Here is a 24191-nt window from a genome sequence, read left to right as displayed (position 1 = left end):
CTGAAGAGCCGGCGGGGGTGGGCACGGGCGAGGGGCCCGCCGGCGCGCCTCCCGCGCTCCCTGCAAAGCACCCTCACGGCTTTCCTCACGGCACCCCGCGCTCCCCGCCCACGGCACCCACACTAACACCCGCCCCCGCCCCGGCGCCCGTGCGTCCCAGCACGCCACCCCGCTTTCCCGCACCTTCTGCGCTCCCGGCTCCGCGGCCCCCACGCTCCCTTCACGGGCATCCCTCCCCACCGAGCGGCGCGCGTCTCTCTCCACACAGCACAGCGCGCCCACCCCGGCACCCCGCGCACCCGCGCTCTTCCGACTCACACCCGCCCGCGCGGCCCTCACACTCGCACCAGAGCTGCTGGCCGCCGGCTGCGCTCTAGAGCCTCTGGCCCCCGCGGCTGGCCCGCGCCCTCGGCCGAGTTCTCAGGGCGCGCCCCGGGGTCCGCGACCGCCCGAGTGGCTGGGGCGGCGGCGGGCGGAGCCACTCTCCCGCGCCGGCCCCGCACGGAGCCCGGCGCCCCGGGGCGGAGCTGAGCGCGATGGGCGCCGGGCGGGAGGCAGGTGGCGCAGCGGCGGCGGCGGGGGACAGGAGGCGGAGGCGGGGCGCGCGGGGCGGGGGCCGCGGAGCCCCGTGAGACGCTCGGGCGAGCGCGCGGCAGCCGGAGCCGGCGCCCTCGAGCCAAAGGCACGGCGGCTGGACCCGGCGCGGGCAGAGGAGGCCGGAGACCGCCCGGGGCGGCGTGCGCGCTTTGTTCCCGCGCGGGCGGCCGGCGGGCGGAGCGAGCGGCCGGAGACCCGCCTGGGGATGGCCCGGGCGGCCGCCCCGCGCGCAGCGGCCCCGCCTCGCGCCTGAGTGTGGTCGGCGCCAGAAGACAGCGCGCGGATTGCCCCCAAGTTACGGAGGCAGGGACCGAGTTCGAAGGAAAAGCCACTTCAAGAACCGGGTCGCGAGAGTGCAATCGCCTCCGGTCCACCGGACCTCTGGACCGTAAGTGCCTCGTCCGTCCGTCCGCGCTGCCGCCGCTGTCACTCGACTCCATCCGTGGCTGCTGTCCCGGGGTCTCCTTGAAGCTGCACAGAGTGCATAGGCCTCCCGGGGACCCCCTCCCCACTTTGCAAAGTTGGAGCCCACAGCGGGGTGGGGCCAGCCCACTCAGCGCCCGCCCACTGACCACCCCCCAGGTGAGCCGGAGCTTGACCTGCTGGGGGTGTGGTCAGACCTAAGGTGGGACCTGCGTGTGGAAGGTGGGGAGTCTTGCGGGTTCCCCTGCTTTGCCTGTGCTTCCTGACAAAGAGGGGCCAGGCCAGGTGACAGGGGACCAGTCGGGGGGTACAGGAGGTGACCCTAGAAGAGATGGACGTGCCTGTGGCCTGGCTGGGGAGGCGGGCCAGAGCTCCCTCTAGCCCCTCCCCTTCTTGTTTTGGTCCTTGGACATGCCGCCCAGCGCAGAGGCATTGAACATTTTTTGGGGTGAAGACTGCCCTGGGGGATGTCCTGCCCCGGCTCCCAGGGTGGGGAGAAGATCTTAAATAACAGCCCCTGGATCCTGTCAGCTCCGGGGCCTCGGGCAAAGCCCGGTGGCAGCGGTCCCACTCACAGGCTTTGGGAACCGTCCATCTGCATGTTGGGCAGGCCCAGAGCCAGGCTGTGGGAACGGCAGGGAGGGAGGTGTGAGCCGACGTGGAGGGACAGATGGCTGGAAATTCAGCCCTAGACGGGCTTACGTGGAGCAGAAGGCAGCAGGGCTGGTGGCAAGCCACACTCTGAGCCGCCGGCTCTGAACACACAGCCTCAGGCTGTCCCTCCTTCCGGCCCCCCGCAAACTGTGTGTGTGCTCAGAGGAGTGCCAGACCCCTGCAACCTCCCCTCCAGGATAACTGTATTCCCCAGCATTGGGGCTGAGGCTGGCTGACCTCTGGCCTGTTGTAGAGGCCAGGGAGAAAAATATTTCCTTTGAGAACAGAGATCTTGTGCTTCTGTCTGGGGTGATCTGAGCAACAGTCAGGCCCCCACTTTGACCGGCAGCCAGGATGCCAAATCATTATGTCTAACTGGGCGTGTGTTTCCTCCCTGGACCCAGAAACAGGAGGTTCCCAGGGCGGCCGCCCTCCAAGGACAGGGGTTGGCCAGCGGCAGAGGATGGGCAGCTATTCTGGGTCCCTGCGTTGCTCTCCCAAGTTGTCACAAGGTTTGAGAAACTTCTTCAGGTTGGGGCCCTGGGGGCATCCTTTCTGGGGCAGGGCACATCCACAGAGGGCTGGCTCTGTGATGGACAGGAGGGTCTTGTGTGTCACCCAACCCCCACCTCTGTCCTCTGCTTGGAGACCCCCGGGAGGCAGAGGGTTCTGCTCTGTGCAGCCAACAGCCCGGTCCGTAAAGAGCCGGGCTGCGTGGAGCTGTGTGGCTGAGCCACCCTCGTACGTGCGAGGGACAAGGAGGGGAGGGGTGCTGAGTGCAGGAACAGATGTGGCACTCGGGGCTCCCGAGAGCTAGGCGGACTTGGGTGGGAGGGAATGTCACATTAGGACCAGTTTTCTGGCAGAATCCGGCTCTCTCTTGAGCTGCCTCGATCCGTGTGTGACTGGGGGAGGGGACGTTTCTTACAGGCCCACCCAGGGCACCTCCCCCTCAGGCCAGCGAGCTGGCGGATACGCGGCGGAGGTCCTCCTCTGGGACCCCCCGGGGGTGCCCAGGCCACCTGCCAGTCCTCCCTCTGTCACCAGGTGATCCACGTAACTGAGTTACCAGCTCCAGGAAATCTCTCTGATTTGGCTGCACATATTTTCATTTCTGCATGACTGGAAGAAATTAATTTTCCTTCCTACGCAAGGATCTGGAGACGCCGGCAGGCTGGGTCAGTAATCCGCAGGATCCAAGCCCGTGAGGCTGCCCTAGGGGCAGAGGGGGCTGGCTCTGAGCGCTGCTGGTTCCTGGGCAGTCAGGGAGGGCCGCTGGCATCCAAGGAGACATTTCTCTACTACCTGGAAGTGCCCTGGCACTCTCGGCGGCCTCCCTCCTCTGTCCAGTTGTGTTTGGGTTGGCTGATTCCTCCTGGGCCTGCGGGATGGTGGTTGAATTCAGCTCTTCTGAATTTCCTCACCTATCAGTGTGTGTGGGGGGGGGGTGGTGGTGTGCAGACACGTGTGTGCTCAGAATCCAAAACAGGGGTGTGCTGGAGAGCTCACACACAGTAGGTGCTAAATGAGTGCTGTTCTGAGGAGGGAACAGGCGCTTCCATGGGGCAGCTCCATCTTGCCTGTGGCATGGCTCTCAGGTGCATGGTTCCTCTCCAGCCCCCAGCAGCACAAGTCACCCCGGGGCATTTTCTAGCCAGGCTCTGCGCTCGAACTCACCACCCCGAGTCTGCAGGACAGCCCATGGGGGGACTTTCCCTGTTTCACAGATGCCCAGGGACGTGCAGGCTGTTGATCCCACGAGAGGAGCCCTGGTGCTCCCTCCAGACAGCAGCCTCCTGGCATCCGTGCCTGTGGGCCTGGCCCCCTGCCTGCCTGTAAGGATTCCTCCCACGCCTGCTGGGCGCTGACAAGGGGTTAGTGCCCCAGATGTCAGCACTGTCACCTGGACACAGACTCTGGCACGTGGGCACAGTAATTGACACCTAGGGCACTCCCTGGGGCTAGGGGCCCCGGGGATCAGGGCCGGGAAGATGAGCACCTTCTGCCTTGTTTGGGTTGCAGAGGCCTGAGGCCAGCCCCCTCCCCTTCCCACCACCCAGGGTAGGAGCTTAGGGGGTTGGTGTCCTTTCAAGGACCTCTCGACAGCATTGGCCATTGTCTGGCTGTTTCAACAGGGTATCCAGGCATAACATTCTGTCGGGCAGCTACTGTCACTTCCCAGACCTGGGAGGGTGGGGGTGGGAGGTGGAGGAGGATCCTGAACTCTGAAACTGGTAAATGCAGGAATGTGGCCACAATCGGACTTACTGGACAGGACTGACCTGGAAGGCGCTTGTCACCCATGGCTGTGTCACTGGACACAGGGTCACCCAGGCAGGGGGCAGAGTCATTGTCACGCAGCCCCAACAACAGCTCCCAGGCTGGCTGCAGGCTTTGCCCCTCATTTGACCTCAGGACAACCCTGAATGTGGGCACCCTTGCCGTCCCATTCTCCACATGGGAACACTGAGGCCGGGAGAGGCTCACGAGAGATGGGTGCTGCTCCCATGGCACAGGGGGTGGACAGACCCCTGGAGCTGTCTGCTGTGTTGAGAAGGCGGCCTGGCCCTGTTCCAGGACCACAATGGCAGCAAGAGCTTGGTTTCTGGAAGCAAACTCTGGGCTGGTGTCACCCTTGTAGCCTCAGTGGAAAGACCTAGGCAGAGGCCTGGTGCTCAGGATGGAAACTTGGGACAAGGAAAGTGAGTCGTGGGTTCCCAGTTCTCGCTTCTGAATTCACAGCACGCACGGGGCATGGGCTGATGGCTGAGTGGGGCCTCCGATGACCTTTGGCAATAAAACAGACGTTGGGACTTCTGCTCGCTGTAACCGGGGACGCTCCAGGGGCCAGATGTCGGCAGGAAGGAAAGCAAAGATGCATTTGGCTGTGATAAGAAAGCTGCCTCCTGGGGCCGGGGCGCCCGCAGCCCTGATCGACTGTCCACCCACAGGCTCCCAGCCACCCCACTCCTTGTCCACGGATGCGTCTAGCCTCCCCGGGGCCTGGGTGCTCAGATCCCCCACTTCCCCTGAGGCTGGAGCATGGTGGACGTGGCGGGAGGAGGTTTGGGAGGATGTCCGGCCCTGAGTGCCTTCTGTTTACTTGGGCAGAGAAAAGTCCACAGCGGGGGTAGGGCAGGAGTCACAGCTGCCGGGGCAGGGCTGTGGAGCTCCCTATGCACCTGGAGGCCCCAGGCCACGCGTGGGGCCCACAGGAAGTGTTTACCTGGTGGTCCCAACCCGGGAGGACCCAGAAAATCCAGAGTGAAGCCAGGGAGGAAAGGAGAGGCTTCCGGCTGCAGTGGCCCCTCTGACAGGCAGGCGGGGAGCATGTTGAGAGGCTGGAGAAGTGCGGGTGTTCAGGACCAGAGGAGGCTGTAGCTCGCACACAGTTTGAGGAGCTTCTGCCCTGTGTGTCCAGGCTGTGGGCAGAGGGAGGGGGAGGGACACCACCTGGCTTCTCTGAGCTGCTGGGATTTGGAGCCTGATTCCCCTCCTGGTGGTGGCTGTGCGACCCTCAGCACACCACTCATCCTCTCTGAATCTATTTCGATGCTAAACACAGTCTCACTGGCCCCTCCCTCTTGGGGTTGTGAGGAGGGTGGATGGTCCTATGTATCTGACTGACAGGTGGCTCTAGATGTGGTTGTCACAGGCCTTCTCTGGGGGACACTCAGTGCATCCTGGGTTTCACTGGTGGGTGTGAGTGTCGGGCAGCTCCATGTCACACCCTGTTGCTCTGATTCCAGCCCACCCCCGTGTCCTCCTGCCCCAGGTCCAGAGAGACAGGCTGTGTCCTCAGTGGAGCCCAGACCCTTGTGCCTGCTGACCCCATCCCCATGCTGGGGACACAGCTCAGAGCACAGGACCTGAGGGTCCCCAGGGACCATGCTCCACTCCACCCCTCCCAGTTCACAGGGGAAACTGGGGCCCAGTGGGAAACTGCATCCCACAGCTACTTGGTGGCAGAGGTGGGATTCTGACTCAGGAACCTCCGTCTTCTCCCTATACCTGAGTCTCCAGGTGGCTGTTGTGACTTCTCCTGGGGGCCTTGGGCTTCCCCAGCCCCACTCAGCCCTGCCAGACTCGTGAGCTCAGTGAACCAAGGGCTTTCCTCCCCCCCTCCCTGCCTCTGAGGAGTCAGAGTGGGCTGGAGGGCAGCATTCCGCATCCAGCTGGCTGTGTGCAGGGTGGTGGGAAGGGTAGCCGTTCGTGTGCTGACACTTGCGCTCCTGGCTGTGCGAGAGAGGCCCTTCTGCCGCTGCGGAGAACATCGGGGCAGGAGAGCGAAGGGCGTGTGGTCCCTTTCACTCCCACGAAGAGCAGTCCTGCCTTACCCCACCAGGCGCCTGTCTCCAGGCAGGGGACAGGACGACACCGCCCTGCAGTGACCCCATCTGCCACGCCCCTGGGAGCCCGCACTGGACCGGGCAGCCCTGCAGGTATTCCTTTTACCTGTGGCAGATCCCCACTTGTGAAGGCTCAGGTTGGGGGTCTGAGACCCTCTCCATATGGCCCACCGACCGCTGGTCTTGTCCCCCCATGTGGTCTTTGCCCAGATAGCTCCCTGGAGTCCAACTGTGTGTAGACAGGGAGTCCCCGTGCTCTGAGACAGACTCTCTACACACGGTGTCACCTTGAACCATTCAGAGGCTTTCAGCAGTTTGCAGCTTGTTTGCTTGGCTTGTGATCCGAGTAGCTATTACTGGGTGGGACTTGCCATGTGCACCCTGGGACCCCCAAGACTGTGACCACAGGAGATGCTCTGAAGGGCAGCTTCTCCCGGGATGCATCAGCCTACATGGCCTGGTGAGCCGTGCCCAGGCAGAGCAGACATGTGCCACTTAAGGTTGTGGCCACGTGGAGAAAAAGGAGAAAAGAAGGAAACCCACATGATTCTAGTGATATGTGTTATTTAACCTGGTGTCTCCAAAATGTTGTTATCTCAGCATGTAGTTGATTTTTTTTTTAAGTATTGAGATCTTTTTAAAAAACACTTTGAAATTCCACTGTGTTTTACATTTGCTTTGAGTCTGAGTTCCGAACAGTCTTGTTCGTTAGCTGGTGACTACCATGTCAGACAGAGCAGGGCGAGGGCACAGAGAGTTCCCCAATGGCAGCTCTGCTGAGAGGCTCCGTGGTGGCCCTGGGGGTGCAGGCATGCGTCTCTGAGACATGTAGTTGGGGACGACCGTGTAGAGGTGACCGACCACAAACAGGAGGGGCCGGGACCAAACTGGAGGACCGTGGGGCTGATGGACCTGGGCAGGACTCTGGCCTTCGTCCCTGGAGTCTCCAGGGCCCAGGGAAGGCCCCTGAGTGGAGCTGAGTGGTGGGAGCTGATCAGGTTTGCATTTTGAGAAGATGGTCCTGGGGGACAGGTGAAGGGGGACAGGGCCAGGAAGAGGCGACATCCAGACACAGGTATCTCGGAGGGTGAGGCCATGTCTAGGAGAAGCAGGTGCCCCCCAGCTCTGCAGACTGAGCCTGAGCCCCCAGGACAGGTGGAGAAGCCCCCCACTGTGTCCAAAGGTCTGGGTGTTGGTAGAATGGTCTGAAGCAAGGGCGCTTACTCATGAAAAGCTGTTCTTCCCAGTGCCCTGCCTTTCCCTCTGCTTGGTGGCAGAGAGGGGGCAGGGCAGCTGCAGGAAGGTCCCTTGGAGGAGGGGAGCAGCTCACTCCAGGGACCACAGTGGATATCACCTTCCATGGGAGCCCTGTGTGTGAGTGTGCACATGAGGGGATGCACACGGGGCAGGTAAGTATGTGTGCAAGGCTGTGAAAACCAGGCAGAAGGAGGATGTGTGATCTCCCTGACTGTCCCTAGGGCAGCTGCCCAGGACACTCATAGAGGAGCCATGTGACCCGTCTAGACGTCCACACTCTGACGGCTGCAGCAGTGCATGTTGTACCAGATCCCACCAATGCGTCCCAGCCCAGCTGCACGGTGACCCCATGAGCACTTGGGAAGGGTGACCCAGCTCATGCATACATAGACAAAGACTATCCCTGAATGCCTGTCACTACACACAGACAAGGACTGTCCCTAGTCACCTGTCACTACACAGAGACAAGGACTGTCCCTGGCCACCTGTCTCTACACACAGACAAGGACTGTCCCTGGCCACCTGTCACTACACACACAGGAGGACTGTCCCTGGCCACCTGTCACTACACACACATGATGTCTGTCCCTGGCCACCTGTCACTACACACAGACAAGGACTCTCCTGGCCACCTGTCACTACACATAGACAAGGACTGTCCCTGGCCACCTGTCACTACACACAGACAAGGACTGTCCCTGGCCACCTTTCTCTACACACAGACAAGGACTGTCCCTGGTCACCTGTCACTACACACAGACAAGGACTCTCCTGGCCACCTGTCTCTACACACAGACAAGGACTGTCCCTGGCCACCTGTCACTACACACACAGGAGGACTGTCCCTGGCCACCTGTCTCTACACACAGACAAGGACTGTCCCTAGTCACCTGTCACTACACACAGACAAGGACTGTCCCTGGCTACCTGTCTCTACACACAGACAAGGACTGTCCCTGGTCACCTGTCACTACACACAGACAAGGACTGTCCCTAGTCACCTGTCACTACAAGGAGACAAGGACTGTCCCTGGCCACCTGTCACTACACACAGACAAGGACTGTCCCTGGCCACCTGTCACTACACACACATGATGTCTGTCCCTGGCCACCTGTCACTACACACACATGATGTCTGTCCCTGGCCACCTGTCACTACACACAGACAAGGACTCTCCTGGCCACCTGTCACTACACACAGACAAGGACTGTCCCTGGCCACCTGTCACTACACACAGACAAGGACTGTCCCTGGCCACCTGTCTCTACACACAGACAAGGACTGTCCCTGGTCACCTGTCACTACACACAGACAAGGACTCTCCTGGCCACCTGTCTCTACACACAGACAAGGACTGTCCCTGGCCACCTGTCACTACACACAGACAAGGACTGTCCCTGGCCACCTGTCACTACACACAGACAAGGACTGTCCCTGGCCACCTGTCACTACACACACACAAGGATTGTCCCTGGCCACCTGTCACTACACACACATGATGTCTGTCCCTGGCCACCTGTCACTACACAGAGACAAGGACTGTCCCTGGCCACCTGTCTCTACACACAGACAAGGACTGTCCCTGGCCACCTGTCACTACACACACACGAGGATTGTCCCTGGCCACCTGTCACTACACACACACGAGGATTGTCCCTGGCCACCTATCACTACACACAGACAAGGACTGTCCCTGGCCACCTATCACTACACACAGACAAGGACTGTCCCTGGCCACCTATCACTACACACAGACAAGGACTGTCCCGGCCACCTGTCACTACACACAGACAAGGGCTGTCCCTGATCACCTGTCACTACACACAGACAAGGACTGTCCCTGGCCACCTATCACTACACACAGAAAAGGACTGTCCCTGATCACCTGTCACTACACACAGATAAGGACTGTCCCTGATCACCTGTCACTACACACAGACAAGGACTGTCCCGGCCACCTGTCACTACACACACACAAGGACTGTCCCTGGCCACCTGTCACTACACACAGACGAGGACTGTCCCTGATCACCTGTCACTACACACAGACGAGGACTGTCCCTGATCACCTGTCACTACACACAGACGAGGACTGTCCCTGGTCACCTGTCACTACACACACACGAGGACTGTCCCTGGCCACCTGTCACTACACACAGACGAGGACTGTCCCTGGTCACCTGTCTCTGCACACAGACAAGGACTGTCCCTGGCCACCTGTCTCTGCACACAGGTGAAGACTGTTCCTGGCCACCTGTCACTGCACACAGACGAGGACTGTTCCTGGTCACCTGTCTCTGCACACAGACGAGGACCGTCCCTGGCCACCTGTCACTACACACAGACAAGGACTTCCCCTGGCCACCTGTCACTATACACAGACAAGGACTTCCCCTGGCCACCTGTCACTATACACAGACAAGGTTGTCCCAGGGCACTTGTCACCACCACCTGCACGGACTGTCCCAGAACACTTGTCAACACCATCTGCACAACTATCCCAGGAAGCCTGTCACTGCACACAGATAAGGACTGTCCCAGGACACTTGTCACCATCTGCATGGATTGTCCCAGGATGCCTGTCACTGCCATCTATAAGGACTTTCCCAGGATGCCTGTCACTTCACACCTGTGTGGCTTTGTCATAGGAGAGCCTCATTTGGGGTGTCAGGCACCCAGGTGGAATCTCAGCCCACAGGCTCACCCTCAGCTGCAGTACATTATGTGGTTTCTTGGAGCCTCGGTTTCCTCTCTGTTAATGTGAAAACTCCTTTTTGAAATCTCCACAATCGTGATCATTCAATCCCTGGTAAGGGACCAGCACAGCTCCTGGCCCTGCTGATCAGCATGGCCCTGGGGGCTTCAGAGTGGAGGGGACAGGTCGGGGTGGTCATGAGGTCCTGGACCTGACCCCGCGTTCAGGAGGCTTTTCTCTGAGTCTCAAAGTGTCTGAGGTCCCTTCATTGCCGCCTGGACCTCTTTCTGGCTGATAATCCTCACACCACACAAAACATCATCCCAGTTAGGCTCCTGGTTCAGGAGGTTATTAGGGGAGACCATCCTTAGGTTCCTCTTGGCCTCTGAAGGGTGCGCCTCCGGATGTGGGGCATGCCTTGGAAGGTATCGGGTCACCGACCGGTAGTGTCTGGCCTCACCATCTTCCTTCCTGGGCCTGCCAGCCCAGCTGGATTGGGGTCAGCAAGGGAGAAGCTGTCCTGCCCGCTTGTCGGGGTGAGTCCCCCAGGTGAACAGATCACCACGCCTGGGAAGAGGGGCAGGACCCTTCTAGTTAGCGCTGCCGCAGGCTGGTCCCATGTTTCTGAGGTCCGTCCATGTTGTCACATGTGTCACTGCTCTCCTTCTTTTTAATGACTGAGATTCAGTGACTCAGATCTGCACATTTTGTGTGTCCATCATCAGTCAATGGACGCTGGGCCACTTCACCTTTGGTGAGAGTGGATGATCTGGAGTGAACCTTCCCAAGCACCTTCTTGGGTGGGTGTGTGTTTTCAGTTCTCTTGGGGTCACTCCTGGGACAGCATCTGCTGTGCTGAGCGGTCATCAGTTTAGGTCACTGTCCTCCAGGTTTCAAGGAATGAATTCACATGAAAAGCCTCCTGCCCTGGTCACCTGGCTTCCCTGTATCACGTCCCCGGGTCAGCTCACCCCTTCCACAGTGACCACACCCTGGCCTGGAGGTGGGGGTGGGGAGCATGCAGTTGTCCAAGTCACTGGCTGGCAGGACGCCCCGCCAGGAGCCTGAGGGTGGTTGGGACAGCAGGGCTCGTCTGCCTACAAGCTGTCCTTGTGTTTGGTTCTACAAACATTTACTGAATCTCCCTGGCACCTGCGTCCCAGGTCCTTGGCATGAACAAGATTCTGCACCTGTTCTCTGGTTTCATTCTCCCCACCCCCCCAAACTCAGAGGAAGTAGTTTGGGGCCACCATGTGTCAACCAGAGAGGCCCCCTCCAGGGACAGAGGCAGATTGCCAGTGACTTCAAGACCACACAGCCCTCCCCCTAAATGTTCATCCTGACCCACCTGCCTTGCTGTGTCCCCAGCACCCCAGGGACTGGAGGGTCCCTCTGCCTGTGTGTCCTGCCCCACATCCACGTGGCTCCCACCATCCTGCTCCAACCCACCTAGAAGTCCCCATCCCCACCCCCACCTGTGTCTCCACAGCCCTCAGCGCCCCCTCTTCTTTGCACATTACCACGTTTCCTCCCCAGAAGGTCAGTCTGTGAGGGCAAGACTTCTGTCTGTTGGCCCTGCTGCCTCAGAGCCCAGGCAGGCACCTGACACACAGGAGGCCCAGGGCAGGCAGGAACATGTGTCACCTGTGAGCACCCCATCTCCAGGCAGTGATGCCAGGGTCACGGCTGCAGGGACGCCCTCGCTAGGTGCTGGGAGAGTGCTGTTTGAACAGCAGGGCCCGCCTGCCTGCAAGCTGTCGCTGTATTTGGTTCCACAAACAGCTATCTCATCTGCTCTCCAGCCCTGGAGTCGGGTCGTGCATCCTGCCTTCGTGGGGGCACGGAGGGATGGACAGCCAGGGTCCTGCCTATGTGAGGGCATGTAGGGAGGCAGCCGGGGTCGTGCCCTCATGGGAGCACAGAGGAGGTGGCCAGGGTTCTGCGGGGCCGTTTGCTGAAACCTGACCCTGCTCACTTGCAAACAAAAGCTCCTTGAGGGCCCACTCCATGGGCAGCTCGGAGACAGGAGAGGGCACAGCCCTGACTGCCATGGCCAGGACACCCCAAACTCCACGGCACAGACCACCAGGTGCCGGCTCTCAGATTCTGCCCCTCCATCTGGCTGCCCAGGACTGGGAACTCCTCGTGCATAAGGAGCCCGTGTGGTGGGGCCGGAGCCCTGGTCCTGCAGGAAGAATTATGGAAGGCTTCAGGGTGGAGGGGTCAGGACAGGCCCCTGGGAAAGGAGACCCCACAGAACTGGTCTGGGGCAGAGGAGGGGAGGGCAGTGGAGGTCACCCTGGGTCACCTTTGCTTCAGTCTCCCCAGTTGAGGCGTTTCTCCCACCCCTGTGGAGCCACTAAGAAATTAGGTGTTTCCTTCCCAGCATGCCAGGGAAACCGAGGCTTTGGGGTCACCACTGAGCCTGGACGGAACCAGGTTGGCACCTGGTGGTATGCCCATCCCCCATCAGCTGACACAGCTGCTGTCCCCCTGGGCATCCCAGCTGTCACCTCACGGGGGGGGCCAGGGGACCAGGTAGGGAGGTCCCTGGAGAAGGATAGGTGGACCTGCCCCTCCCCCAGCCTGTCTGGACACAGGGCAGAATTTGAATACCCAGGCGCTGGTGAGGGTATGTGAAATAATCATTTTCCATTTTTCTGCACATCAGAAGACCATATAGCTCTCGATGTATGGCAGAAATTCGGCTCCTCGCTCTTCCTCTGAGCTCCCTGCTGGTGGGGGTGGGGTGGGACTGATGGAAGCCACACGACTCCCAGCTGCACAGGGCCTGGGGGGCCTGCGTTCTGACTCCAGAGGCACTGGCCACCCCCCACACCGCTCACATCTGCCCATGGGTGCCCCTCCCAGGATGACCCTCCTTTCCAACTGTTGTTTTCTTCCTGGATGAAGCCCAGGAGGCTGACCCCAGGGTAGGGGTCACTGCTGCCTGGCACAGCGCATGCCCAGCGGCTGTGAGGCACCGGCTCAGAGCTGGGTGACACTTAGATGAGATACTGTTGATGAGAACGTAGTTGGTTTAGGCGCTTGTTCCTTTGACAGATAGCGACTGAGGGCCTGCCATGTGTCGGCTGCTATTCTGGAATCCAGCAGATGGACCCGCCCTCGTGTGGCTGCTACTCTGTATGGGGAGAGATGGACAATAAATGAAGGAAACAAGGAATGGGCAGGGCCTGGGTCTGGGAGGTGGGGCCTGTCTTTGCCAGATGCAGCTTTTCTGAGTAGGTGACATTGAGCTGAGGCCTGGAAGGGAGGCAGCCAAGGGGCCACCAGGGCACAGCTCTCTAGCATAGGGGACAGCCAGTGCAAAGGCCCTGGGGCAGGAGCATGCCTAGCACATTTGCGGGCCAGCAAGGTGGCCTTGCAGGTGGAGAGGAGAAGCACAAGGGAGGAGGGCAAGGGCATGGAGGATGGCCTGGGAGCTGCCTGTGGGCATTGAGGGCTTCAGCTAGTGGAGGTGGTGGCATAAATACTAAGGCATGAAAATGTCGTGCATTTCCTGTGCACCGGGGGTTTGCACTGAAGACTCATAGAGCTGATCCAGCAGGCATCCTGGCTTCCCCTGGGGGTCTGCCTGATGCCTCCTCACGACTGCACGGCAGTGGCCAGTTTGTCCCTGGGGGAGATCACCGCCCGGAGCTGTGCCTTTGTCGCCAGCAGCCAAAGCCTTTGTGCGGGAGCCCAGGGTGAGGGACCCAAAACCGGTCCTGCCGTTCTGCCGGCTATTATGTGGTTCCACCACTGGTGGGCTTGGCTCTCACTCCATCCTCCTGATTGAGCTGACCGCCGGCGCTCCAGCTCCATCTGTCCCGAGGCCTGGGGGGTCCCTCATGCGGGAGGAGAGGAAGGAGATTCGCTTGTTCCCTGAACCCTGTGCTGCCTGGAGAGGGTCAGAAGATGGACATTTCAGAGACTAGGAGGCCCCATGGGCATCCTGAGGGGTTTGGCAACCAAGGGGGTGGAGCTGGAATAGCCCACAACTGAGCCTGGTTGCCGCTCGGGTCAAGCCTGCTGGCTCCCTGGAAGCTTGCTGTGCTGGAGAGTTGCAAGTCTGAACTGCCTGAGCTCACACACCTGCACCGCCGTGGGGTATCCCCAAAGAGGAGCAAACGAGTCCCGCACACCCTTCCCCACTACTGGGCACACAGAGGCCGCCCATAGCCTGTGGGTGTGGTTGGGGTGAGGCCTCTGGACATGGAGAGGTTTTCCATCCAAGGCACCAGGACCTCCTTAGTCGTTCTGTTTTACAATAAATGTCCCTGTGAAAATGTTCACACTGACCGGGCAAAAGGTGTCATGTGACTTTGGGCATTCCCCGCGGCCTCTGAAGCCACCATGGTCTCCCCATTTCTATGCCTTGGGAAGATTCCCCCCAGGGGAACATGGGAGATGAGGGTGCAGCCCTGGATGAAATGCTGTAGACTCCACGTGTGCCCCAGGGCTCAGGACAGGCCTGACCGAGCCTCCCTGGGTCACAGAGGAAACCCCAGGGGCCAGCAGTGGCCTCGGTTTTCCCTCCCGTCAAATGGGGAGATGGCCTTGGAGCTTTCTCAGAGACAAGAGGGGAGACTCCAGGCAGAGCAGGAGGACGCCACGCCCCTCTGCCGAAAACCCCCAAGGCTGTTTTGACTCAGCAGGTCCCCACCCCCAGATCTCCTTGGGATTCTGGGAGACCATGTGGTGGAATGAGTCAAAACATCCAGAAGGTTCCGCCGGGGAGGGAGGCATGGAGCCGGCTTCCCGCTCGCCTCCCCCAGAGCAGCTGCCACCGCGGCTGCACCAGCGTTGGCCCATCTGCCTGCCTTGGGCCGTCCAAGGCGGGGAGGAGGGGCTGGAAGCAGACCCTCTGTCCACCAGGGACACAGCCTGTTCTCCGGGTCAGGGCTGAGGGCTGGTGGGTGAGGCTGCCGCTGTGTGATTCCACCGCTGTGTGACCCCGGGCTGGCTCCCACTCTCTCTGTGCCCCTCAGAAGCAGCACAGTGATTCCCCCTTGGGGCTGGTGTTGCATGTGGACACTCTGAACCTTGGACTTGATTGACCAGTGAGCTGGCTGGTGGTTTCTGGTTTCTGTGGGACAGCCCCTTGTTATAACTGCCGCACACGGCCTTTGTCACCTCTGAGGAGGTGGGTCCTCCATTCGCACAGAGAGGAGGTCACTGAGGTTTAAACTCCGAGGTGCAGCCCTCCCTGGGCAGATATGGCCTCCGGGGTGCAGAGTCCCTGCCCTTGGCTCTGGTCATCGTGTGTCCTTGCCACAGACCTGGGTTGGGGGCTGTACCCAAGGATTCCTGGGCCCTTTTCCTGTGGCCACCACCATTCTGAACTCCTGACCGGTGAGTCTGGGCTCCTCCCCACAGCTTGGCGGGCCCTCTGAACCACACAGGGGCTGCCAAGGAGCCTTGGAGCTGGCTTTGCTCCTGGCTGCTCCTCAGTGAGCCCCAGGTGTGGAGACGTGGTCAGGTGGGCCAGCACGCGGCTCCCCACACCAGACCCAGCTGCCCAGCATGCTGCAGAAGCTACTATTAGACATGTCTTATGGCTGAAAGTGGCTAAAAGGCCCCAGAGAGAATGGCCCAGAATCTGGATGACTGATGGATGTTGAAAGGGACCCCCACCGGGCAAGGCTGAGGTGCAGGCTCCCCAACAGCTTGCAGGGCAGGCCCTGACCCACGCTGGCCTTGGCCTCTAGCAGCTCAGGAGACTACCCAGCTACATGCTGGTGTTCAGCCTGGTGGGTTGCCTGGAAGGAGAGGCAGGAGGGGAGCGGTGGGCAGAGAGGCTGGCAGGAAAGCCCCAGTATGCTCATGCCAGTGCTGCGAGGCAGGGTGAGCGTCCCCCCTCTTCCAGGGGAAAATGCTGAGACCAAGCCAAGTGGAGGGACTCGCTCACAGCCTATGGCCAGAAACTGGGCAATGCCCAACTCAAACCTGGAGGCCATGCCTGCCCCTGGTTGCTTGTCTGGGAGACTGGAAATCTGGAGGGGTGGGCTGGGTCTGGGCAGCAGGGTGAGTTCACGCCAGACCTGTGCATGTCTGCACGATGGGGTCAGACCCACAGCCCTGCCCTTTCCAGCCATGCGACACGCAGTTACTGAACCTGTGAGTTGTTCCACCTGTAACATGGGTGTAATAACATGTTTTACATTTCGCTGTTAGTATTAAATAACAGAAAAGCTTCATGGGGCTGTTAGAAGGATTAAATGAGTTAATAAACTGTGGATCACTTGGTACTTGCTGTTCCCCAGCCCTGCTCCAAGGTTGGGACAGGATTCCGGGTGGGGACTGTGAGTTGGGACCTGGCCTGGAAGGGGTTGGCCCCTGGACTCTGGCCTGTCCAACTGTGGACTGTTGACCCATGTCTCAGAGAAGACTGGTGCAGGCAGCCCCCTGAGCAGGTGCCCACAGGCAGTAGGAGAGGCAGACTGTTCTCTGTTCTGGAGCACTGTTTGTGAACGTGGACTGGATCCTGGTACCTCCCTATTACTCCATATGTGATGCGACTGGCAGACATGGCGAATCAATCTGCACACTCCAATGGCTGTAGCAGACATCACCAATCAATGTCAGGCACACCTTTCCCTTTGAGCCCAGCTCAGGCAGTGGCATCATTCTCACAGAGATGCTCTGCTGCCTACCTCTGATGGGCCAAGTGGAAACCCACCAACCACACCAGCTGGGCAACTGTGAGGGTCAGCCAGCTCTGACCACCTCTGCTTCTGTAAGCCGTGTAACCTGGGAGGGGGTGGGGAGAGCGTCTGTGGGAAGTGGGGGAGGGGGCACCCCAGGGCCCAGCAGCTCCAGCCCCTGGAGACAGCATGACTCCCTAGCTTGGCCTTGGTGATATTAACAGTGCAGTAAACACATCCTGGAAGTAGGGCTCCTGCTGGGTTCAAGTCCAGCCCGTCATGAAGGCTGGTGTAACCAGGTGACACCTCAGAGGGGCCTCTCCCAAGCCAACCCCGTGTATAGGAATAATGACACCTCCTCTGTGAGCGCCCCTGGATAAGGTCACCTTGGAGACTTATGTTCGGGCGCCTCCTGCCTGCCTGCCCTGGGCCGGGTTCAGGGAAGCAAGCAGGAGAGGGGAGAGAAATTACAAACCATGGTGAAGGCTACGGACAAGGAGAGCGGGTGATGGGTTGGCGAGGGGTGCTCCGGGGGTGGCTCCCAGTCCTGGTGCTCAGGGTGCCACCAGGCAGCATTTGTCAGAGCAGTATTGCCCTCCCCCAGCCCCAGGCAGGCCTTCCTGGAGGGGGTGCAGGCCGCCATCTCCAGCTGCCCCCTCTCCCCCAACAGATATGGCCAAGGCATGACGGACCCCCTTAAGGCCCTTCCTTCCTCTCCAGTGATGGGAGGGGAGTGGCTGGAGGAGGTGAGAGTGGGAAGGGGGAGGGCAGAAGGGCCTGCAGGAGGGGGCTACTCATTCCCTAGAATGAGCTGGGAGCCCCGGCCGGCCCCCATCCAGGGCCCTTGGAGGAGGTGCCCACCCGGCAGCCCCAGATCAGGGAATCCCGGCTGGCACCGCGCCACCACCTCCCTGCCACCCTCATCCACCAGGAGCCAGACACAGTCCGGATCCTTGCCAACTGGGGGGAGGGCGTGCACTCGGCTTCGCCTACTCCCAGCCATCCTTTCTGCTGCCTGCGTGTAATTAACAGAGTAATTAAAAACAGGATGAGTTAATTGGTATTCATTTATGTGGCAGATGTTTTTAATTGAGGCAGGAAACAATTTACCTGTTTACATAAACAATGGCAAAAGCAGGCTTGTAAAACACATTTTTTAAAATATTTTCCTCCCCCTTCCTAAAAAGAAGAATTGAAATCACTCGGTCTCCCCTGTGCCTCCGTGTGAGAGCGGTAGGCCCCGCCCGGGAGGTGCGTGCCAAGAGGAAACATCTGCTTAAAAGGTTTGCTTCCAGAGGACTCTGTTTGCCTTATATCCAGAGGAAGGAGGTTGTTCCCAGGTTGTGGGGACACCAGCTTAGAGGGATGCCTCTCCAGGGGGTTGCTGTGGTGTCATCCCCAGGGCCTAAGGGGGCTCTGACCTCCTGGGTGGGTGGGCCAAGGCCAGGGAGACCACCCAGCAGGATGGGAGGCAGGGCTGGGAAATAGCAGGGGACCCTGTCCAGCCAAGCCAGGGGCTCCTCTGGGCAGGGAGGGGGGCTTCCTTTCCACCTGCATTTGTGGCAGCTCCATGTTCCTCCATCACATGGCCAGCTTGGGGACTGTGGTGTCCGGCCAGCAGCCCCTGTCTTCCCGGAGTCCAACCCTTTGTCCATTTTAGGGGGTGTCCCTGGGTGGAAGAGCAGAGTCAGCCTCTTAGAGGGCTCCAAGGAGGACCTCCAAGAAGCGAGTGCTCAGGGTGACTCCTGTCTATAGATTGGCACTCATTTGGCACTTGCTGTATGCCTGGCTGCTGTGTATGCTGGTTATTACTCTCCAGCTCCTGTTAACCCTGGGGGTGGGGCTCATCTCCCCATTTGACAGGTGAGGAGCCCGAGGCCGGACTGAGCACACAGCTTCCAGGTCTCGTCGGAAAAACTCGCAGCTTGTGGAGCTGACGGGTATGCGCCGTGGCTGCCCCTTCCTTGCGAGTATACATACCGAGGGTTATATTCACACGGAAATATCTAGAGGGGTCCATAGACCCGTCAACAGTGGTTACCATGGGTGGGGGCTGGGTGGTTGGGAGCATGCCTTTCCCATGTGACTAAAACCCTAAGCTGGGCCAGCTGCCATGCTCACCACGGGACACGTCGCTGACTCTGAAAGTAGGAGATAGTGGGGTTCCAGGAGTTGTGTGAGGTGACGCGGGTGAAGCACATGGCCCGTGGAACTCAACAAACGTACAGATAGCTCTCTGCAGTGAAAACGGGCAGACCCCAGAGGTCTGGGACCCCAGAGGCTCCTGGCCTCCCCTACAGGGGAAGGTCTGGGCCATGCCATTGGGGTGACATACGATTGGAATTTCTGGAACATTTCGATGGTTCCTGGGAATATGGATTGTTTGGAATCCTGGGAGAAGGGCCCTGGGAAGATGGCACCCCGAGCTTGGAACCCAGAGCTCCAGCACCCAGGACACTAGAGAGGCTGGGGCTTAGTGTTCTCCTTCCACGCTGCCAGGCCTCTCTGGCATGGCTGTGGTTCAGTCATAAGAGTAACCGCAGGTATCTGAGGTGAGCAGCAGACAGAGTTGCCACAGCCAGAGGTGCCAGTGGTATTCTCAGGAGCTTCCAGCCTGCACCAGTGCTGTGTGACCTCAGGTGCAGACCTCAACCTCTCTGAACATCTGGGAAGGGAGGCAGTGATAGTCTCCCCAGTGTTGTGAGCTTTGAATACAATTATGACAATGACATAAATGTAAACATCCCTACAGCCTCCCCTCCCACTTTTACCGCGTTCTCTGCCAAAAGAAGCGCAAGTTTTTCAGGGGCCCCAGCCTCACCCATGAAGACAGAGGCAAGAGGATGGGAGGGTCTGGGGCCCTGCAGCGATGAAGTCTCTCCTGGGCCAGTCTTGGTCCCTGGGTATGCGGGTTGGGAGGGCCCTGGGCAGGGCCTTCCATGTCCAGGAACTGAGAGCGTAGAAGAGGGGTTGGGTGTCTCTGGGCATCTCGCCAGATCCACGGGGGTCCCGCAGTGGGCACCAAGACACACCACGTCGGGCTGACACTCATCACAGCTGAGCCAAACCAGCTCTCAGGTCATCCTTATGAAAGCGGGGAGTGAGAGTCGGAGATGCCCCTGGTCCCCTGAGCAAAGCCTGCCCAGACCACCTACTCAGCTCCAACCTCAAACCTGCTCCAGCTGGTGCCTCTCACCACTTGGGGTCCCTCCAGCTTGGGGGCAGCATCCTGCATTGATGTCTCCCATCATGGGTCATCAGGGCCTTCACAGGCCGTGTGTACCGAGGGTAGCGGTTCTGTGGCTTGCGGCTGGCGGGAGGATCATCTCGCTCTCAGGGATGCGCTCGGAGGGGCATGCGTGTGGGATGAACCACCAGCCCTAAATACTGCTTAGTGTTCACAGGGGCAGCGCAATGAGTTTATATTTTGGCAACATTCCTCTGGGGAGTTGAAGGTGACATGCAGCCAGTCTGCATGCTTTCCAACAATGAAAATGCTCTGGGACTCAGGTCAGCCTTCCGTGGCGCCCCGATGCCAGCAGGGGAACCCCTAACCATGCGGCCTGGGTCTCCAGAGCCCCCAGCCTCCCCGGTCACTGCCCACCTTCGTGCACAGAGTTCCCGCTGCCCCGACTTCCCCAAGCTGTGCCTCTGCTAGACACCCTTCCTGCTTCAGGCGTGCACACAAGTGCAGGTTCTCCTCCTCTCAGGAGGCTCCCTGATTCCCGAGCACCCGATCCAGATGTGTGAGCGCTGATGCGGGACTTTCTGCTTCATGCGAATCTGAGCACTGATTGGCCTCAGAGGCGTCCTGGCCGAGCAGTTCCTTGAGTTTTGTCAGTTCCTTCTTGAAAACAAGTGATCTGGACAAGTGTATCTGTTAAGTGAAACTTTGTAGTTGTCTGTCTTGGTCAGAGTTGGGGTGGGCACAGTGCTGGTGGGCAGCAGGCAGTTTAACAATAAATCAGGAATTACTTTAAAAGTGCTGCTGGTACAAGAGGCAGGCCGAGAGGAGGGGGTCCTGCTGCCCCTCCCCAAGGGCAGTTTCTTCTTCCTTCTAGAGACAGTCTGTACATATTGGATCATCTTGTATTCCAGGGGCTCCTGCGGTCTTTTTGGGGGTCGCACCCCTCCCCCAGGAAATGCGCTTGCCCACACTCTGCCCCATGTTGCCACAACCCCTCGGGGGACATGTCTTCTGTTCAGACTAAGTGTAGGTGGTCCTTGGCTCTAGGAGGAGCTCCCCCCAACCCCCATCTGCTGGGGCACTTCCTGGGGTCTCAGGGTCCCCCACCCCTCACGTCCCTGCCAGGTGTGTATGTGAGCAAAGCAGAGAGCTGGCTTAACAGGCGCTGGCCTGATCCTGACAGTGACGTCGGCCCGAGTGTACAGTTGAGGAGACTCAGAGGAGGAAGCCTGGCCAAGGCCACCCAAGTGATGAGGCCGCGGCTTGACTCAGGCCTGCCAGACCCCAAAGCTGGGCTTTCCCCACTACTACTCGACTTCATGGGCTGGCCTGTGTACCCACCACTGAGCTCCAGGAGGGGGCTCTGTGTCATGCTTTGGTCAGGATGTCACCCCCCCAACTCATCCACCTACCCATCCGCCATCCACCCACCTCCGCTCAGCCATGCGTGACTCTCTCTGTCCACATGCCCACACCCCTCAAGCCCACCCAGGGTCCACCGTGTTTCTTGTCACAGCCCATTCACACTCGCTGGGTGTGCCAGCCTGCAGCTGAGCCACGCCCTCTTGGTGGCAGGTGTGCATGGGGGGACAGGAGAGGGCCCCAGAGTGCTGGGCCCAGGTGCTGGGAGAGGGGGGGCCTCCCCTCCACTGGCACCCCCCAACACACACACACACGGCAGGCGGCCCAGATGGCGGGTGCCCCCCCGCCAGCTCTCGGGAGCCGCTCTTGGCAGCGTAGCCCCAGCAGCTGGGTGAGGAATGTGCTCCCTCCGAGCGCCAGCCGCGGGGCGAGCAGGGGACATCTGGATCACGTTTGCGGCCGGCAGAGAGCAGGGAGGGTTTCCATTCCAGCCGCTAAGCGAGCTCCACCCTCCCCACCTCGGAACTCTGCTCAGCACCAGGGCATCCCGGACCCAGCTCCATGACCATCCCAGCTCATCTGAGAAGGAAGTCCCACCCCTGCCCCACTTGTTTGGAGCGTCTGTACGTGGCTGAAGCTCTGGGCTTCTCGGCCCAACCAAACCCTCAGACCCCTTCTGCAAACACAGGCACAGGCATAATGGCTCTGACCGGCCTTCTACCAGGAGCTGTGGTCACCTTTCATTTCTTGTCATTTTCTGCACGTATGTTCGTTTGCAAGATGGAGTTACATGTGTTTCTACTTCTTTTGATTTTTCTTTATTTGAAGTACAACACATCACACAGAAAAGCGTTGTGTGCATGAAGGTTCAGAGTGTGCAGGTTAACAGACAGCGTTCCCTGACCTGCCCCAGGCCCTGAGCCCCTCTCCCGGGTCACTGCCGGTCGTGGGCCCACCACCTTGACTGTAATGCCTGTAAGTGGAGGCACGTGGCCCATCCTCTCTGGGGTCTGGTGTCATTCACTCAGCCACGTGTTGGTGACATTTGACAAATTTGTGTGTGGGGTTGTGTGTGTGCTTTTTCCTTGCTGTGTAGTATTCTGCTGTGTGGATCTGCCCCTTGACCTCCTGATGGACCTCTGTGACAGTGGCCAGTGAGTATTCTTATCCTTTGCTGCCAATGCTGGGCTCTCTGCTTTTCTGTTGATTCCCTGCCTCAGAGCAAACCACTGAGCCATGGGTGCACGATATTTCAGGCTGGTGGGTGCTGAAAAGTGGTTTCCAAAGTGAAGGTACCCACCACGTGATTTCAGGCTCTGTAGGGTCCCACTGGGTGGCTCATCTGGGCAGTCTCGGCAGGGCTTGCTCTTGGGTTGAGGTCGGCAGCTCTGCTGAGCGTGGCCGGGCCCTCACACTCCTGGATCCCTAGCTGGGGCAGCTGGGCCAACTCGCCCAAGTGAGCTTTCCCATTCAGCAGGCTCAGCAGGACAGCCAGAGGTACTGACTGCCTCATGTCCAGCTCAGAGCTGACTGCCATCATCCTGCCTCATCCTAATGGCCAGAGCAAGTCCCTGGCCAGCCCGGATCCAAGGGCAAGGAATTGAGCCCATTTCTGAGTGGGAAGCAGAGAAGGCAATGGCACCCCACTCCAGTACTCTTGCCTGGAAAATCCCATGGACGGAGGAGCCTGGAAGGCCACAGTCCATGGGGTTGCTGAGGGTCGGACACGACTGAGCGACTTCACTTTCACTTTTCACTTTCACGCATTGGAGAAGGAAATGGCAACCCACTCCAGTGTTCTTGCCTGGAGAATCCCAGGGATGGCAGAGCCTGGTGGGCTGCCGTCTATGGGGTTGCACAGAGTCAGACACTATTGAAGTGACTTAGCAGCAGCAGCAGCAGCTGGGCAGGAAGAGCTGCAGTCACATTAGAAGGGGTGTGTATAGTTGGGGAGGAGAACTGAGGCCATTTTGTGATGCATCCACCCCCAGGTGGAGGATATCTTAATCCGCCATAACCGAACTTTACTGATGATGGGTAGGCTCAGAGTAGCTCCTTGGTCCCCACGCCCTACACATGGGGGAGCTGCCCACTGAGGCCACCGGGCAGGGGGCAGCTCCTGACCCAAGCTCTGCCCAGGCTCCCGCCACAGCCTCCAAGGCAACAGGCCAGGGTCCCAGATGGCACAAGGGCAGGCGGGGCCTCTCTGGGTTTCTTACAGGCCGGTCAGCACACCTGCATGCAGCGTCTCGCTGACCACCAGGTGTCGGCGCTGGTCTGGACTTCACAGTGCACAGAGAGACAAGGCCCGTGTCCTCGGAGAGACAGGACCCACACAGACCGCGATGGCAGGTGCTGACAAGTGCTCCCCAAGAAATTAAGTGGGTGATGCAGTGAGAAGGGCAGGGGTCCTCTGAGGGGGGACATTTGGGCTCGATCCTGAGTGAGGAGGGAACAGCCTTGTGGAGCACAGGGAGCATCCCAGCAGTTGGAGACGCCCCAAGCCCGCCCGGGAGAGTCTAGCCGGGCCTCCCAGACTGGAAGCACAGTCAGGTCAGGAGAGGATGGGCCCCTTCTGAGGGGACCCTGGGCTGGAGGATGGTGGTGAGACTGGGTCTGGCTCACTTTCACCGCACCTCCGTGGCATCTCGATGGTAGGGATCTTCCTGTCCAGGAGGGTGGCTCCCTCCCAGCACTGGCGGGATTCGTGATCCCCTGCTGGTACAGGGGGCAGCCCAGCCACCGCGATGTCCCCTCTGGGGCTGCAAGGGTCCTCCCTGTGCAGCAGGACATCCTCTTGTGGACCCTCCCGGCCACCCTTCTGGCCAGGCTCTGAGGGTCCACAGTGATGACCCTGCCTGAGCCCAGCAGTGGGTCAACCAGAATGCTGGACACGCATGGGAGCTGCCACGTGACAGCTGTGTGACCCAGGCTTGCATCTTGTGAGCCTCAGTTCCCTGTCTATAACCCGGGTCTTACTTGTCTGGGCTTTATCAGAATGAGGAGGTCTCAGCACCCA

The 24191-nt window shown here is 59.7% G+C and overlaps 1 protein-coding gene across 3 annotated transcripts in view; it reads left to right on the top strand.

Moving 5' to 3' along the window:
* The first annotated feature begins 861 nt into the window (after positions 1–861).
* Positions 862–24191, top strand: part of CBFA2T3 (CBFA2/RUNX1 partner transcriptional co-repressor 3) — a 54321-nt gene continuing 30991 nt past the window's right edge. For 2 of the 3 annotated variants that reach the window (XM_055551350.1, XM_055551347.1), the window contains exon 1: positions 862–985. The gene's annotated coding sequence lies outside the window, so the exon portion shown is untranslated. The remainder of the gene's footprint in view (positions 986–24191) is intronic. The other variant, XM_055551346.1, reaches the window with a different exon arrangement.

The sequence above is a fragment of the Bubalus kerabau genome, chromosome 17 (assembly GCF_029407905.1).
Source record: "Bubalus kerabau isolate K-KA32 ecotype Philippines breed swamp buffalo chromosome 17, PCC_UOA_SB_1v2, whole genome shotgun sequence".
In the NCBI taxonomy this organism is placed as follows: domain Eukaryota; kingdom Metazoa; phylum Chordata; class Mammalia; order Artiodactyla; family Bovidae; genus Bubalus; species Bubalus kerabau.
This window is presented reverse-complemented; position numbering and strand designations above follow the sequence as displayed.